This window comes from Peromyscus maniculatus, chromosome 17, assembly GCF_049852395.1.
Source record: "Peromyscus maniculatus bairdii isolate BWxNUB_F1_BW_parent chromosome 17, HU_Pman_BW_mat_3.1, whole genome shotgun sequence".
NCBI lineage: Eukaryota > Metazoa > Chordata > Mammalia > Rodentia > Cricetidae > Peromyscus > Peromyscus maniculatus.
The window spans coordinates 25,956,809-25,974,473 of NC_134868.1; the positions used below are offsets into that span (position 1 = coordinate 25,956,809).

Here is a 17,665-nt window from a genome sequence, read left to right on the forward strand (position 1 = left end):
CTAAAAATTCTGACCTAACTTACACTTGTGCAAAAACCAGAAGCCAGAATTTAGAACCTTCTTTAGTCATTCTGGGAGGAATGTGTGTGTGTGTGTGTGTGTGTGTGTGTGTGTGTGTGTGTGTGTGTGTGTAGTTGGTTCTCTCCATGGATCAAACTCAGGTCACCCGGCTTGCATGGGAAGGACTTCTATGACGGAGCCCTCCTTCCAAGCCCAGCAATTGCCTTTAAATGTTCTCAACAAACATCTCCAAGAACAGGCTTTAGTACTGGTGTGCTCAGAGTGAGAACAAAGGACAGTCTTGGGGGACAGTCCCCAGGGAGTAAGCAAACAGGTGAGATAATGCCTGCTCTCCAGGCCGGTTTTGAAGAACTCTAACTCAGGCGGCCCCTCCCGTGGCCTCCTGGAGGCTGGCTTTCTTTGTGATTCCAAGGCTGAGGGTTTTCAAAGCTAACACAGTTGGGAGCAGGAGCTTTCTTTTCAGGCTTCAATCATTTTTCTTGAATAAACACTCCTTGGTTTGCTCATTTTCAGAGTTCTGGAGAGAGAAAAAAATTGGTTCTGACCATTTTTTTTTTTTTGCCCTTTTTCTCATTGATTTTACTGAAGAATATCCAAGGTTCTCTGCTATTTTTCCTTCTGTCTTTCTTTTTCTTTTTACTACAAACTTGATACTTTTTTGTTGTTTGGCCAGAGGTACAGAGTTTTGAGGATTAAAGATTATTGATAGACATTTTTTTAAATAATCTGTGAAGCAGTCAAGACAGATGAAAGCAAAATGCATATCCAGCCGGGCGGTGGTGGCACACGCCTTTAATCCCAGCAGAGGCAGGTGGATCTCTGTGAGTTCGAGGCCAGCCTGGTCTCCAAAGCAAGTTCCAGGAAAGGCGCAAAGCTACACAGAGAAACCCTGTCTCGAAAAAACCAAAAAAAGCATATCCAGCAATATCCGGGATACTGGTTATCTTTCCCTGCTTTCTTCTATCTTTTTTAAAATATTAAAATACAGGGCTGGAGAGGTGGCTCAGTGGTTAAGGCCCTTACAAAGGACTCAGGTTTGATTCCTGTGGAGGAGCCCAAAAACAGCTTGACCACACAGCAGCCATGACAGGCTTAGGGGCCTAAACACAGATTCTGTGACAGGCTTACTGGCAGGCAACACCCAGATCCAGGAAAAGCTTTAAGCTGACACCACCCAGGGATCAACCCAGGGAAGAGGAAGTACCTGACACCCCAAACATTCCAACCATTAGATAAGGTGGCCAGATGTCCTTGAGTCTAGCACACACCTATTTTTGTTTTACAGATACCCCTAGACAATTGTCAGCCAATCAGGGTCCTGGACCCCGGAAATCCCCTCACCCCAACCTCTGCTATGATAAAAACTCTGCCCGACCTGAGCTCAGGGCTCTCTGCTCTCATTGCTGTGTTGGACAGACAGAGGGACCAATCTCTGGAGCTTGAAATAAAGGCTCTTTGCTTCTACATGCGGGATTTGGTCTCTGTAGTGGTCTTTTGGGGATCACAGCGATCTGGGCATAACAATTCCCAAAGCCCTCATGGTGGCTCACAACCATCTGTAACTCCAGTTCCAAAGGATTTGATGACCTCTTCTGACCTCTGCAGGAGGCAAGCACAGATGTGGTGCACATACATACAGACAGGAAAGACACTCATACACATATAATAATAAAATATATGTAAAACTTTAAAAAAAAAACAATATATAATTACACTATTTCCCCCATTCTGTTTCCTTCCTCCAATTCTCCCATGTTCCCCAACCAGTTTCTCTCAAATTCCTGGCCTCCTTGTCTTTAATTGTTATTATTATTTTTTCTTTTTTTTTTCCTTCTTTTTTTCTGGAGCTGAGGACCGAACCCAGGGCCTTGTGCTTGCTAGGCAAGCGCTCTACCACTGAGCTAAATCCCCAACCCCTAATTGTTATGATTTTAAATACACACACAATACAAAAGCAACCTTCCGAGTCTTTCAATGTTGTTTGCATGTCCATGATTTCAGGGCTGACAACTTGCTATTGGATGACCAGTTAGGGGGTTCTCACCCAGAGGGAGACTTTTCCTCCCATCTCAGTGTTTCTCAGTTACCTGTAGGGGTGAGGTCTGGGAGACACCCCCAATACACATACCATGTCTGTTGATGTGATGCTTGTTCAGGTCTTGTGTTTGGGTCATTTTTCTTGACATCACCACACAGTAAGAAAAGACTGCCCCACAACAAGGAAAAAAGAGAAAAAACAAACAAACAGAGAGAGAAAGAGAGAGAGAGAGGCTGACCCACACCATCAAGTCTCCCGTACACTTCCTGTCAATCATTTTACCATTTTGTAGTAGGCTATCACTGTTCTTTGGAGTGTCCCCAAAAGACTTACAGACATGCACCACGGGCAATGGGTATTTGTGAGCAGACTTTCAGATAACCTTCTGAATTGTAATTGCAGGTATTGCAAAGCATCGTGAGATAGCCTGTCCTTAAGGGACCACACAAATAAATATGAAACGAAATGATGTCTCAGTGGCTCCAATTAATTTTGTTTCATTAGTTCTGCACTTCCCGTGCTCCTGTTACATAATTATTTATAATTTATATTCATAACTGTTTCTTAATTTGTAGTAATTTTATCACTCAGAGGATAATTGTTAATTATTTTTCCCTGTGATTATCCTGGAAGAGAAACAAGGCTTTTGAAAACTGCAAAATTAAATTGGAAGGGAATTTCAAACAGTCACGCTCCCCTTGGCCCTGACATCCCAGATGGTGCCGACGGTCTGTGTTCATAGTTATGCGAAATGACAGATGTCGGGGAGCAAATATTTTCAGCATATTAATGAGAGTGAATGCACTCTGCCCCTTCTGTAACAGCAGCTCCAGTGCTGATGAAAAATGCTGACGAGAATCCACTCCATTGCCGCAGGCAAACGGCCCGCATATAGCTTTGGTTGCTTCAGTGTCTCGAGCAACAGTTCAATACACGGAAAATGAAAAATCTTAGGCTCCGCTGCCGCCCATTTCTGTAGAAATTCACTGTGCGACTTCAGCCGTTTTCCCTCTGAAATAAGCTGCTGGACTGAACTAGTCAGACTAGTTAAGCAGGTGCTGGCGAGATGGCTCAGTGGTTAAAGATGGCTCAGAGACCAGAATGCTTACTGCAGTGGCAGAGGACCCAGGTTCAGTTCCCAGCACTCACATGGTGGCTCACAAACCGTCTCTAACTCCAGTTCCAGGGAACCCAATGCCTCTTCTGACCTCCTCATGTTCCCGCATGTACATGGTGCCCATATATACACCCAGGTAGACACACACACACACACACACACACACACACACACACACACACACACACACATACACACACACACAGTTAAACAGATGAATAATAAATTTTAAGGCTAATAAGCGTATAGTAACAACACACGCACTCAGCAATAAGCGTATAGTAACAACACACGCACTCAGCATCATTATCAAGAGTGAGGCAGTAAACACGTTTTCCTCAAATATTTGAAACTTATTTTAAGGTCTGAAATATATATTTATATATTTGAGTCAGGGCTGGAGAGACGGCTCAGCCGTTAAAGGCTGGGCTCATCACCGAAAATATGTATTTGATTCAGGGTCTCATGCAACCCAGGCTGACCTTTATTTAACTCATTATGTAGCTGAGGATACCTGTAGAGTGATCATTCCATATTATCACCCCCTGAAAGTTGGGACTATGGGCATGTGCCCCAAACACTCAGTTTATGGCTAATGTCACACTGAGGACAAGACTCTTGGAAATCTCTCTAAAACTTAGCCCACAGTTAACATCTTGATGACAGAGAGAATGATGTCAACTTCAGCAGCGTACCTGAGGCCACCAGTGGGGAGGCTGAGTAGTGACTTGTGAGTGACAGTTGTGTCGTATAGCATAAAGGCTGAAGGGCAAAGGCCCTGCAGGAAGTCACCCGAGTCTGAGGATCAGTTCTGGGAATCCTGAGAGCTGATTAAAACCTTTGCGCATGTTTTTACGAAGCCTGATGCAGCGTTAGTATAATAGCAACAAGATATCCACCCTAGACACATCATAATGAGAAAAAGAAAAAAGAAAGCCAGAGATACACGGGAAGAAGTTACAGAAAGAAAAAAACAAAACAAAACAAAAAAAAACAAAAAAAAAAAAACAAAACCCTACTTCCCTAAGAAGAAAGTTTAATCGCTCTTGACTCTGTCAGTGACAGCCACAGAAATGGTGCAATGTTGTCTTTTTGTGCTGAGAGAAAGTACCAGCCAGCCTAGAACTCCATGTCTGGGGAAGGTTTTTTTTAAGTAATGAGACTAATTAAGTTTCAAGCAACAAAAAAGTTTGTGGTGATATTGTGTTCCCAAAATATTGTGCACCCTAATAAATTTATCTGGGGTCAGAGAACAGAACAGCCACTAGATACAGAGGCCAGAAAATGGTGGCACACACACCTTTAATCCTCGCATTCCGAAGGCAGAGATCCATCCGGTTCTCTGTGAGTTCAAAGCCACACTGGAAACAGTCAAACATGGTGACTCACACCTTTAATCCCAGGAAGTGATGGCAGGAAGCAGAAAGGTATATAAGGTGTGAGAACCAGGAACTAGAGCCTGGTTAAGCTTTTAGGCTTTTGAGCAGCAGTTCGGCTGAGATTCATTCTAGATGAGGACTCAGAGGCATCCAGTCTGAGGAAACAGGATCAGCTGAGGAACTGGCGAGGTGAGGAAGCTGTGGCTTGTTCTGCTTCTCTGATCTTCCAGTATTCACCCCAATACCAGGCCCTGGGTTTGTTTTTATTAATAAGAACTTTTAAGATTTGTGCTACAAAAGTTCCTTGGGGGTTTGCCATCAGCAGATCTACACTTGAAGATCTTTGAAAAGATGTATTTTTATTAATTAATTAATTAATTAATTAATTAATTAATTAATTAATTTTACTTACTTACTTACTTACTTAATTAATTAGTTTTTGGTTTTTCGAGACAGGGTTTCTCTGTGTAGCTTTGCGCCTTTCCTGGAACTCGCTTTGGAGACCAGGCTGGCCTCGAACTCACAGAGATCCGCCTGCCTCTGCCTCCCGAGTGCTGGGATTAAAGGCTTGTGTGTGCCACCACCGCCCGGCTGTATTTTATTTTTTAATGGATTAATTTACTTTTGTTTTGTGTGCCTGCCTGGTTGCCGGCGTGTGTACGCGTGTGCGGCATTGGCGTGTAGGACCCACAGTGGGGAGAGGAGGGCGTCAGATGCCCTGGAACAGGAGTCACAGGCAATTGTAACACCTCCCACGGGTGCTGAGAAACGAATCCCGCTCGTCTGTTTGAGCAACTGTTCTTAACTGCCGAGCACCTCTGTAGCCATGAAATGACACATTTTAAACAGGAATAAGGTTAAGGCTGAACCTTCTGGGGAGACACTTTATAGACAACTCACAACACCAATTCAGTGTTCTTTAGCTTCATGCTGCCACCTCTAAACCAGGGGTTCCCAACCTTCCTAACTCGGCGACCCTTTAATACAGCTCCTCACGGTGTGGTGACCCCCAACCAAAAAATTATTTTCATCGCTACTTCATAACTGTAAAGTAAGATTTTTTTTGCTACTGTTATGAATTGTAATGTAAATATCTGATATGCAGTATATCTGCTATATGACTCCCCCAAAGGGGTCCAGACCCACAAGTTGAGAACCACTGCTCTAAATGACAGGTTTGGAGATCAGAGACCAGACATGGACAGGGTCTCAGTTTTAGATTAAATGCATAGGAAATTGCAGTAATCTTTCATTAAGAACTTCATCTACCATCCAAGGACTGGGGGGTATCTATGGGAGGAGCTGTAAAGAAAGCCATGTAGATATAGAAGATAAAACTGTTGAAGCAGCTCTGTGAGTGTTCGGGAGCCGGCAGCATGTACCTATGCGAAATGGGCATCACACACGTATTTGTTGAAGAATAAATAACACCAAGCTGCAAGCAATGTGATCAGATTGATATAATAACAAAAAATAATAGCCAACAAAGAAAATACTATGTATGAGAAGGTAGTGTTTGTTTCATTTTTCATGTGAAGGTGGCTTCCTTCCATCTAAATTAAAGCGATAGTACCTACAAACACAAAGTCTGTTCTCAAATATCCCTCCCTCCTTTCTCCCCCCCCCCCCTTCAATGCTGCAAAAACAGCAACAGGAACTAAAATGAATGAACTAAGGATGCTCCCAGCAGCAGCTTTACCTCTTTGATATGTTAAACGGGCACCTCAACCATTGGTCCCAGGTCTAAGACTCAACACTCATCAGGCTCAGTAATATCTCCCAAACCCAGGGAAAGAGCTCCCTAGTATTTCCTAGTTACCAATAAAAGGTGGAATTCAGACAGCCAACGGAAGTGACGCGTGCATATATCAGGTGTGGGGTGAGAGAGCTCCTCAGCTTGCCTCACATTAGTTTTCTTCTCTCATCATTGTGACGGGATATCCAGCAGAGGCAAATGACCAGAAAATAGATTTCGGGGGGGGGGGGGGGGCGCACAGTTTTGGGGCACATCATGATGGAGAAGGCATGATGGCTCGTTCCATGGCAGCCAAAGCTTACGGCACTGCTTGCTCTCCCTTCGATTGCTCAGGAACCAGAGAGCTCAGACCAGAACCAGAAAAGATGAACAATCGTTTTTGTTTTTGTTTTTTTCTCGGTCATTCGGCTAAGATGGAGCGCAGGAGTGGACAGCTTCTAGGCCAGGCCCATCAAGTCGCTTCTGCTGCTGCAGGCCACCATCTCAGAAGCTACACAACCTTCCTAAACAGTGCCACCAACTGGAAAACTAATGTTCAAGCGTGGGAGCCTGTGAGGGGCATGTCACATTCAAACCACATCTTCCTGGCACACTGAGACCTGTGAGTCCACTCACCTGGACGCTCATCAACTCCTGTTGAGTCTGGTGAGCTCATCCTAGAGCGTTCTCCTCTGGGTTGCCTCCTAGTCCGTCTTTCTCATTACTCATTGTTTCGGGTACTAGGTGTCCTAAAGCGATTGAAGGGCATCAGCTTTTCACTTACATAAACTTAGGTCTGTGAGAAATAACAAAACCACGCCTAAATTCCAAGGGTTTTCCCCAGAGACAAAGGCCAAATACATTTCCTGTTCCATCATAGTTCTAGAAAACCAGCCAATCTGTGTTTGAACCTGAGGGGCCACGGCCCAGCTGTGTGACTGGTGTGCCAGTTTTCTGAATAAAAGCATCCACACCAAGACTGCGGATATCTCGGTGGTAGAGCACAAGGCCAGTGCAGAAAATGTCAAATTGTCAGTGGTGGCATGGATAGGCATTCCCTCACTGTTTTAGGGGTGCTGACTCAGGTAAAAACTAGATCCTTAGATTCCACTCAGAAAAGAATTTCATGATGAGCCAAATATAAAGGAGAGTGTGGTTGATGAAAAAAAAAAAGATTGTAGAATATAGATTTTAAGCACAAGCATTAAGAGGAAGAGGGAGGTACCTGGGAGGAAAATTCGCTGCACCAGGGAGCATGGATGTGAGATTCCGTGATTATTGAAATCATTCTCTTCATCTTGGTTTTTTTTTTTTTTTTTTGTTCGTTTTGAAGTTTTTCTCTTCAAATGGTGGCCAAGGAGCCAGGCTGGTTCTTGAGAGGAGCCTGGCAGAAGTGATGAGAAGACAGAGAGAACCCGGACAGGCAGCCTTGAGCAGGAACTCTGGAAGCAGCAACTCCACACAAGTCCTCGGCTTTTCCTCCACAGTTGTCAGAGGGAGCACCCGGTTCTTATCCTTGGACTTCTTACTTTATCATTTGTTTGTTTGTTTGTTTGTTTGTTTGTTTGGTTGGTTGGTTTTTCGAGACAGGGTTTCTCTGTGTAGCTTTGTGCCTTTCCTGGAACTCACTCTGTAGCCCAGGCTGGCCTCGAACTCACAGAGATCCACCTGCCTCTGCCTCCCAAGTGCTGGGATTAAAGGTGTGCACCACCTCCGCCCAGCTTGTGCTGACTTTATCTTTAGTGAACACGCTTGCCTGAGGCTGCATGTGAGATTGGGCTGAAACCCCAGTGTGGAGCTGGGTCCCTGGATTTCCATGGTGGAAATGGTTCTCTCTACACCCCAACTTCAGACCATCTCTGATGTTAGGGTTACCTCTTCCAAGGGGGTAATGTTATAGTAACCTCAGTCAATGCTCTTTTGAGGCACATGAAGGAAAAGCTATTTCTTCCTGATCCAGAATGGAATGTGTTGGGTATGGGTGGTGCATACCTTTGAGCCCAGCACTTGGGAGGCAGAAGCAGGTGGATCTGTGAGTTTGAGGCCAGCCTGGTCTACAGAGGGAGTTCCAGGACAACCAAGGCTACCCACAGAAAAACCCTATCTTAAAAAAACAAGACAAAACAAAAAATGGAATGAGTTAATCTGTCCTGTCAATCACCTGGCCAAGAAACTTTTTTTCAGAAAGGTGTACTCACTTTTTTTTTAAGTTAGAGTTATTCATTTTCTGTGTGAATGTTTTGCCTGCATGTATGTATGTGTACCATATTCATATGTGGTATCCATAGCAGTCAGAAGAGGGTATCAGATCCCCTGGAACTGGAGTTATGGGTGGTTGTGAACCACCATGTGGATGCTGGGGATCCACTCAGGTCCTCTGTAAGAGCAGCAAGTACTCTTTACTGCTGGTAGTGTCCCTCCAGCCTGGTGGATTCACTTTAAACCGAGAAGTAAGAGGAATAGCTGGGGGGTGATGGCGCACGCCTTTCATCCCAGCACTCAGGAGGCAGAAGCAGATGGATCTCTCTGGGTTTGAGGCCAGCCTGGTCTACATAGTGAGGGCAGGACAGCCAACCCTGTCTCAAAAAGAAAAAAACAAATGGGAGGAATAATTGGCCCTTTAACGCGATAATATACTTTTCCCTCCCGGAAAGCCTGTTTGGGTACCGTCACTCACAGGGCTATGACCATACTGCATTGCTGAGATCTGCTTGCATTTCTGAATTTTCCCTTTCCCCCCTCCCTATCTCTCTCTTTTGGACACTGATGCAAGCCTGGATGTGCATTTCTCTCTCTCTCTCTGAAGCTCCCACATACCCCTCGCCATGTGGCTGCTTATCTGCCCCATGGCTGCTTACAGGCTCCGTGGCTTTCTCTCTCCTAGTCTCCATCTTGGTGCTCTGAGCCAGCTGCCTAGACTTCCAGCTTACCTGCCCTGTGGTTTCTCTAATAAAACTGCACACAAGCTTCCTTCTGAGTCTGTTTTAAAATTCTTCTATTAACGAAACTATGAATCTCGAGAAAGGATCCCAATTCCCCCCAGTAACATGTGGCATTCCAGATGAGACTTCTCTACATTTCCAAGGTTATAATTGATAAGGTCCTAGGCCTGGACACAGAGAAGTATGGAGTTAGGAGATCTTCAGTTATATAAACAAAGTGAGTGTCTTGTTTATGAGAGTCCTAGAAAATGTCTGGGAATGAATGAGGCCAAGATATATATATATATTTGGGCCTTAAGCCTTGTTCCTAGCTGTTTCCCCACAAAATATCTATATTTGAAAGGAATAGTATCTGGATGTCTAGGACCTTCACAGCGAATGCTGTTTCTTGTACTGGAATTTTTGCTTTTCATCTTCTGAGAGGCTTCAATTCCAGGGTGTGAGGATGGGGGCTTCCTTCTCTTTCCCACATCCTCACAGTCTTCCCTGCCTTTCTGTTCAGCCTCAAAATAAAGCAGCAGCATCTGTGGGGTGAGCAATCTGAGTGAATCTCACTGTTCACAGGCTCAGTCACAAGATGATACACTTCTGATTCCTCCCATCAAGGCAGCGCAACAGGAATCACAGTCCAGAACTGCCTCCAAACAATGTGAGTTCTTTTATCTTCTAAAAAGTTAAGAACTGCTCAGGTAAAGCCGGATCTTTGACTACACTACAGAGAGGGATTCCAGGGCCAGCCACGGTGAAGCAGGGTTGGAGGTTGTTAAATGGAATTTTTTTTTTTTTTTTTTTTTTTTTTTTTTTTGGTTTTTCGAGACAGGGTTTCTCTGTGTAGCTTTGCGCCTTTCCTGGAGCTCACTTGGTAGCCCAGGCTGGCCTCGAACTCACAGAGATCCGCCTGGCTCTGCCTCCCGAGTGCTGGGATTAAAGGCGTGCGCCACCACCGCCCGGCTTAAATGGAATTTTTGATGTCCACGGGAGGGTGGTTAATAGAAAGAAATATGCTCGGGGAAGAATAAGGTGCACTCAAGAGAATAGGAATGGGCTTCTCATGTGTCTTAGGGAGAGCTGAATGTAGGATTTAGGAAACTCGGAAAATGAACGTTCCTTACACATCCAAGGAACTCCACTTCAGTCTCCTTCCCCTGTTTTTACCAAAGGTAAGGGGGATTCTGGGGTCTGATCCTCTGGATGACACAGCAACCAGATGAGATAACATCGTGAATGTCAGTAGTCGCACAAGGAGGTGAAAGGGCGTCTTTTGCTGTAAGTGGGGTTTTATGTGAGAGTCCTAGAAAATTGCTGGCTTACCTCTGGGACAGGAGGAAAGTCCAGGCCTTTCCGGCATAGTTCACTGCTATTTTAACTTTCATATTTCAATCAATTTCTCCTTATAAAACTGAATGAAAAAAAATGAAATAAAAAGGTGGACATGACTACTCCCAAAATAGGGAGAAGATTTTTTTATTGTAGATATAAAGAAGAAGGCAGGCAGCGGGGAGAATCCAGGCTGAACATGGCTGGCAGACTAAACCAGGCCTTGAGAGGAGACCAGGGAAGCGGGTGGGAGCAAGACAGGAGCCCCCGACCAAAAGAAGCCAAGAGGCCAAGGGACTGGTGTACCCCAAATGGCTGAGTCATAGAGGGATCAGGCCGGTGGAAGGGAAGCAGAAGTCCAGCCCCCGGGAGGAGGGGTTAGGCTAGGGGGCGGGGCGAGGGTGCTGGGAGGAGCCATAGGTACCGAGAGTTTTTCTTTTGAGTTCTAACAAAAATAAATGTTGCCTCTGTGTTGGCAACTTTCACAGCAAATGTGTGTTGGAATTCTTGATTCCCTGCTGGTGAGTGGCTTCATCCAGATTCCGGAGTAAAGGTCTCCTTTTCCTTGCCAGGGTCCCCCAAATTTTCTGTGTCTGTCTGTCCTGCTTCATCCTGTTGCCTACCGGTTGAATTACAAAGGGCTCTCCTTGTCACCAAATCTTCAATTCTATATAAAGTATAAAGTAAATGGAGATTGGTCATAGATGACTGGGGGGGGGAGTAGACTGAGAGAGGGTGTGTGTGTGTGTGTGTGTGTGTGTGTGTGTGTGTGTGTGTGTTTCGCAAAACTTCAACCTCTGTAAACAAATACCAGGAATGCATCTAGGTTTTCAGCACAGCTTCCAGCACAGTACACATCAATGATTCTTAGTCTGTTTTTGCTGCTGTAACAGCATACCACAGGGTGAGTAATTTTTTTTTTTCTGTTTTGTTCCTGTGTTTGAGACAGGGCCTCACTCTGTGGTCCTGGCTTATCTGGAACTCTCTTATGTAAAGCAGGTTGGCTTTGAATCCATAGGTATCAGCCTGCCTCGGCCTCCCAAGGGCTGAGATAAAAGGCGTGTGCCACCGCTGCCCAGCTCAGACTGGGTCATTCTTAATGATCTGAAATTTATTCAGCTTATGGTCCTAGGGCTAGAAAGTCCAATAGGATAAGAGAGGGCAAGAGGGCATAAATCTTGACTTTATAACAAACCCACTCCCATGTTAAGGAGCCGACCCCAGCAACGATCAATCTGATGTTGCTCTGTCTTCACGACCCAAACCCTCCTGTTAAACTTGACTTCCCCATATTATTGCTTCAAGGACTAAGTTTTCCCCACATGGCCTTTGTAGAACACATTCAAGCAGGAACAATTCCAAAGCACTGTTTTCAGCAAGAATGAAGAAAAACATATTTCTATCAATCAGAAATTGATGAGTTACTTCTGGCTAATCCACTGAAATAGATTTTGTTCCTGGTTCTGAGGTCGCAGATCCTCAGTATTCTCATTATTAAATGCTGATTTAAATCAAGATGCTGCAAGGCAGAGTTCACTGTGTTCTATTAACATCTGTGAATACAAGAGTGATGTGCCCCGATTTCCACCCCCGCCCCCCAGTTCATTACATGGTTCTCTTTGGAACAGGGATAAAATTAGCCGACTCATTAATATGACACAATGGTAAGCAATAGATTCAAAGGCAAACTGATACAGGAAAATCAGGTTGCTCAAATGAATCATCCCACACACCTACTTGTATTTCCTTTGCATCTATTTTTGGGTGGAGAGTAGAGTGCAATTATGAGGACTCAAAGAATCTTTCTAAGGATCCGTTTGGATTTGTGCCAACAGCAGCCCATGCTTCCTTCCTTCAAGGCCCAGTTCAAGCCGTACCCTGAGGTCTTTGAGGAGGAAAGACAAAGGATCAGTGCCTCTGTGATGAGTGACCGGAAAGGACGTGTGGAGGGGGCCTCTAGTGTAAGAACCAGAGCCCACAGCCCCCTTTCAAGCTGGGGTAGTTATAGGACATAAAGAGGGAGGGAAAAGGGGGCTGAAGTCTTCCCACTTTGGGCCTATGGTCAGCAATTACTGGGGTGGCTAGAAAGGAAGTGGTGAGTGGAAGAAGGTCAGGTGACCGGTAAACATCTTTTGTCATCAGCCATTACCAGGGTCAATAGGATGGGGAATCGGGTAGTGTGGTGATATTTTAATTGTGCTGAAATGTGATTTTATTTGTATAATAAATAAAGTTTGCCTGGAGATCAGAGGTCACATAGCGAGCCATAAGCAGAGTCAGGCAGTGGTAGCACACGCCCTTTATCCGATCACATGGCAGGCAGAGTCTCTGTGGGGTCAAGGACACAACCAAGTGTGACATGAGCCTTTAATCCCAGTACCAACCATAGAGACCTGGAGGTCTGTATAGACAGGCAGTGACGAGGAAATCATGTGGCTTAGAGCCAATGAGAAAGCAGAACAGAAAGGCAATAAAAACACAGGTTACACAGGAAGAAGCTCTCTCTGGGGAAGCTACTGCTGATGGTAAGCTAAAGCTAGTCGTGGCTACTGCTCTCTGATCTCTTTGGCTATTACCTCTGTATTTGCCTCTGTGTTTCTTATTTAATAAGACTGTTTAGAAATTTGTCTACAGGGTAGCTAGAGAAACAAGTGGGAACCAAATGGGTTTTGGGAATTGCATTGCTTAGTCAAAAAAAGAGCTTTACAAAACGTTGTGATCAGGGGTAACATTCTTACCTTTTGATTTGATTAGATCCATGGAAAAAGGAGAATAGTTTCCATTCTAACTACTTTCTGCTGAACAGGCATAGCATCTGTGGTGATTTGAATGACAATGCCCTCCCACAGGCTGATACATTTGAATGCTTGGTCACCAATTAGGGGAACTGTTTGGGAAGGATTAGGAGGTGTGGCCTTGGAGTAGGTGTGGCCTTGTTGGAGAACCAGTGTCACTAGGGGCCAGCTTTGAGGTTTCAAAAGCCTGTGTCAGGCCCAGTGTCATTTTTTTTTTTTTTTGAGACAGGGTTTCTCTGTGTAGTTTTTGTACCTGTTCTGGATCTTGCTTTGTAGACTAGGCTGGCATGGAAATCACTGAGATCCACCTGGCTCTGCCTCCTGAGTGCTGGGATTAAAGGCGTGCGCCACCACTGCCAGGCTAAGGCCCAGTGTCTTGCTCTCTGCCTGCTGCCTACAGATGAGGATCTGAAGTTCTCAGCTACTGCTCTAGAGCCATGCCCCGTCTGCTCCCCACCATAATGATCACGGACTAACTCTATAAAACTATAAGCAAGCCCCAATTAAATGCTTTACTTATAAAAGTTGCCTTGGTCATGGTATCTCTTCACAGCAATTGAACATTAACTGAGACATCATCCTCATCAGATGAGCTTTGGGGCAGTCTTTGGAAGCAGAAATTCTGGAGCAGGAGGTTACTGTAGATGTATCTTTTGATGATGTTCTAGGTAAAGAAGTTCGGTCTCTGGAACACAAGCAGGCTAGATATTTAGAAAGACAGGGTAGAAAGCCATGCCTTTTGAGTTAGGGTTTAAGAAAGCAGTCAGGTTCAATAACGGAGGTCAATAATCAGCCACAGGGTGGGTGAGCAGCTACCACGGCAAGAGGTGCAGTGGGGGTGGGAAAGGACTTCAGAGAAAAATCGAAAAAGCCTAAAGTGTCAGGGAAAACATGCTCAGGATTTGGTCAGTTCAAAAGAAAAAGAGATAAAAGAAAAGGAAAAGTCACGCTTTTCTGAGCAACTCAGAAGCAGTGGGCAGCTTGGCAGAGTTACATGGTGGAGGGCTCTGTGAGGGGTAGATGGCCGGGTGTAATGACTTCTGGAAAGGATGAACACATTATCTCGTTAAGGGGATAATTATTCCTCCCATCTCCTTAGTATGTCTTCAGGTGAATTAGCTTTACTGAGACATGGTCTCCTGGCCAGGTGATTGACAGGCCCAGTTAGATCAGCTCCTAAAGGAGGAGACAGCCATTCTTGATGCTCTGATCTTTGGAGCAGAGCATCAAGTTTGAGTTTCTGCTCAGGGGCAGAGGTAGAACTCAGATTCCTCTCTTTTGCCTGGGAGGAGGTAGTTTTTTCTTACTAGACCTCAGTGAAGCCTTGAAATCTCTTATCTTTTCACATGGAATTTTAAATCTTAAGGGAGCAATAATGATGCTTTCCTTTCCAGGGTTACCATGGAATCAGGAGCTGGGAGCAAAGCTGACCATAAGGGAGGGATCCATCCTCAATGGCTTCCAAGCATGTTGATCCTTGTCTAGCTATCTAGCAGATTCATATTGAGAGGTTTCTGTACCCCAGTAATAGGTTTCCCCACCAACACAGTAAGCCAGATCAAGCCAAATCAAAAAGTAAAAGATCAGGTGTTTTTGAGCAAAGCACTCCCAGGTGAGTCCTCCAGCCCCCAGAGTTCGAGGTAGGAGAGGAAGGCAGGAGAGAGATCACGCGGCCTCTCTAGAGGAGGGGGTTTAAATACCCTGTAGGCATGGGGCAACGATGCATCCGCCACATATAGTTTGTGCCCAGTCATAAGCTTTGGGTGAGGACTTGGGCAGCCTCAGAGGAGGAGCTGCCGTGACCGCCAGGAACGGAATTGGGCTTTTTGGCGGTCTTTCTGAGAGAGCGGGGTTTGGAATGGGGCCGAGCGGGAGATTCCAGCCAAACACGTATGTTCAATGAACTAACCCCACCGTGATGACACCAGAAGTTGGGGAACATAAGGAAGAAGTTAAGTTATGAGGGCAAACGAAGGATTAAAAAAAGAGGGGCAAGCTGGGTACCTTTTGGAGGGCCCTGTCAAGATGTGCCACCAAGCAAACAGGCCATGTGCAATAAATAGAGTTAGTGCAGGAGGTTTATTGGGGGAGGGGAGAGTGGAAGAGCAAAGGCTGTTTCTGAGTGGGGACACGAGAGAGGCAGGCAGGCTGACAGACAGACAGACAGAGAGAGAGAACAGGAAAGAGGAACAAAAGGCAAGAGAGGCAAGAAAGGTAAGAGAGAAACAAGTGAGCGAGCTGTGCCTGGCGACACTTTTAAGGGGTGCACATGTCGAGTATCTGACGGTGGAAAGGCGGCTGGTGACAGGTGATGATGTGACTGCTGGCTGCCGCTATGAGAACTAACTGCAAAATTCTCATGAATGGCATTAATGCTGTTGTAAAAGAAGACACCAGAGAGCTTTGTTATTTTTTTTTTCCTGCCAAGTAAATGTACACAGAGTCAACAGTCTTTTATCTGGCAGGGAGCCTGTGACAGTTAATCTAGATTTCGACTTGGTGGGGTCTAGAATCACATGGTAGACATGCGTCTAGGCATGGTTGAGGGGGAGTTGATGTGGCTCCCTTCCTTGGCCCTGGGAGCAATGAGCTGAGGGCAGCATTCACTGTTCCCTGCTGATACAAGGTGGATACAATGTGGCCAGCCTCTCGAGCTCCTGCTGCATGGCTTCTGTGCTATGATAGGCTGAATGTATCGACATACCCTGACTGTGTGAGCCAGAGGGAGCCCGGGCTCCCTTCAGTGGCTTCTGTCAGGCTATTTCATTACAGCAACAGGAAAGTAGGAGAGAGCCCTTACCCCAATCCAGACATGATACCACCTTGATATGGAGGTTTTCAGAGACAACCAAGGTCACTCTTCCCCAGCTTCTGGTCATTCTCACCTTTATATCCCCCTGCTTTTCTGTGCCTTCTGTTCTTGTCTCTTAGTAGGACACTGGCCGTGGGATTTAGGACGCTCCTTAGATCAAAGGAAATTTCATGTCATAATCCTTTTTTTTTTTTTTGGTTTTCAACAGGGTTTCTCTGTGTAGTTTTGGTGCCTGTCCTGGATCTTGCTCTGTAAACCAGGCTAGCCTCGAACTCACAGAGAGCTACCTAGCTCTGCCTCTCGAGTGCTGGGATTAAAGGTGCGCCACCACTACCCGGCTTCATGTCATAATCCTTAACAAATTATTTCTTCTGAGACTCTGTTTTTTAATAGGGTCACACTCTTAGGTTCTGGGTGGAAATGGTCAGGGGAGCACTCCTTCGTATTTGTCTAAGAAAGAAGATAAAAATGACATCTCCAAATACTAAAGGAGGAAGATTTTCTTCATCCACATTTATATCAATTCTATAAACAGCTCAGGCATCAACTTAGGTCACATGACACCCCCCATCACAGTTTCAATGGAAGAGAGCATTTAGATTGGCTAGCTTGAGTCACATACTCACTTGCACTGGGTCAAGAGAACCCACATGAGCTTTTTTCCACTGTACCGAGCCCACTGAAGTGTCGCCATGAGCAAGGCCCACCCTCCCGAGCTGAAGAAATGTATGGACAAGAAGTTATCATTGAAGTTAAATGGTGGCCGGCATGTACAAGGAAGACCATGGGGCTCTGATCCCTTTATGAATCTTGTGATTGATGAGTGTGTGGGAATGGCAACTAGTGGGTAGCAGAACAACATCGGCGTGGTGGTCATATGAGGAAACAGCACCATCATGTTAGAAGCCTTGGAAAGAGTCTAAGCAATGGCTGGTCAGCAGAGGAGTCCACATCCTTCCCCTAAGGACTGTTTGATTGGGGTGTAGAATTGGGTCATGTACATTTTCATATGAAACTTTTTTGCTAAATAAACTCTTGTGATACTCAGAGTGCAAAAAAAAAAAAAAAAAAAAAAAAAAAAAAAAAAGAAAGAAAAAGAAAAAAAAAGAAAGAAAGAAAAGAAAAGAAAAAAGAACCCACATGATTGACAGCCTTCTTAGAGCTACCACAGAACCAAAGTCTCCCAAAGACAAGAAGGCTGGACAGATGTGCTATATAAGCCCAGCCCCTCAGCACCACTGCAGCTCATTCTGGGCCCAGATCTAAAGGAAAAGTAAAAATTGCAGTCAACAGTTCTATAGACTATAAAACATACTACAAACAAGTTGTCCTCCAAACATGCTCTCTAGGAAGTAGAATCAGGCTATAGAACCTTAGAGGCTGCTGGGTGATGGTGGTGCACACCTGTAATCCCAGCACTCAGGAGGCAGAAGCAGGTGGACCTGAGTTCAAGGCCAGCCTGGTTTACACAATAAGTTCTAGGACAGCCATGGACACAGAGAAATCCTG

The 17,665-nt window shown here is 45.2% G+C and overlaps 1 pseudogene; it reads left to right on the forward strand.

Moving 5' to 3' along the window:
* The first annotated feature begins 16,848 nt into the window (after nt 1–16,848).
* Nucleotides 16,849–17,205, forward strand: LOC107401620 (small nuclear ribonucleoprotein G pseudogene; annotated as a pseudogene).
* The last annotated feature ends 460 nt before the right edge of the window (nt 17,206–17,665 follow it).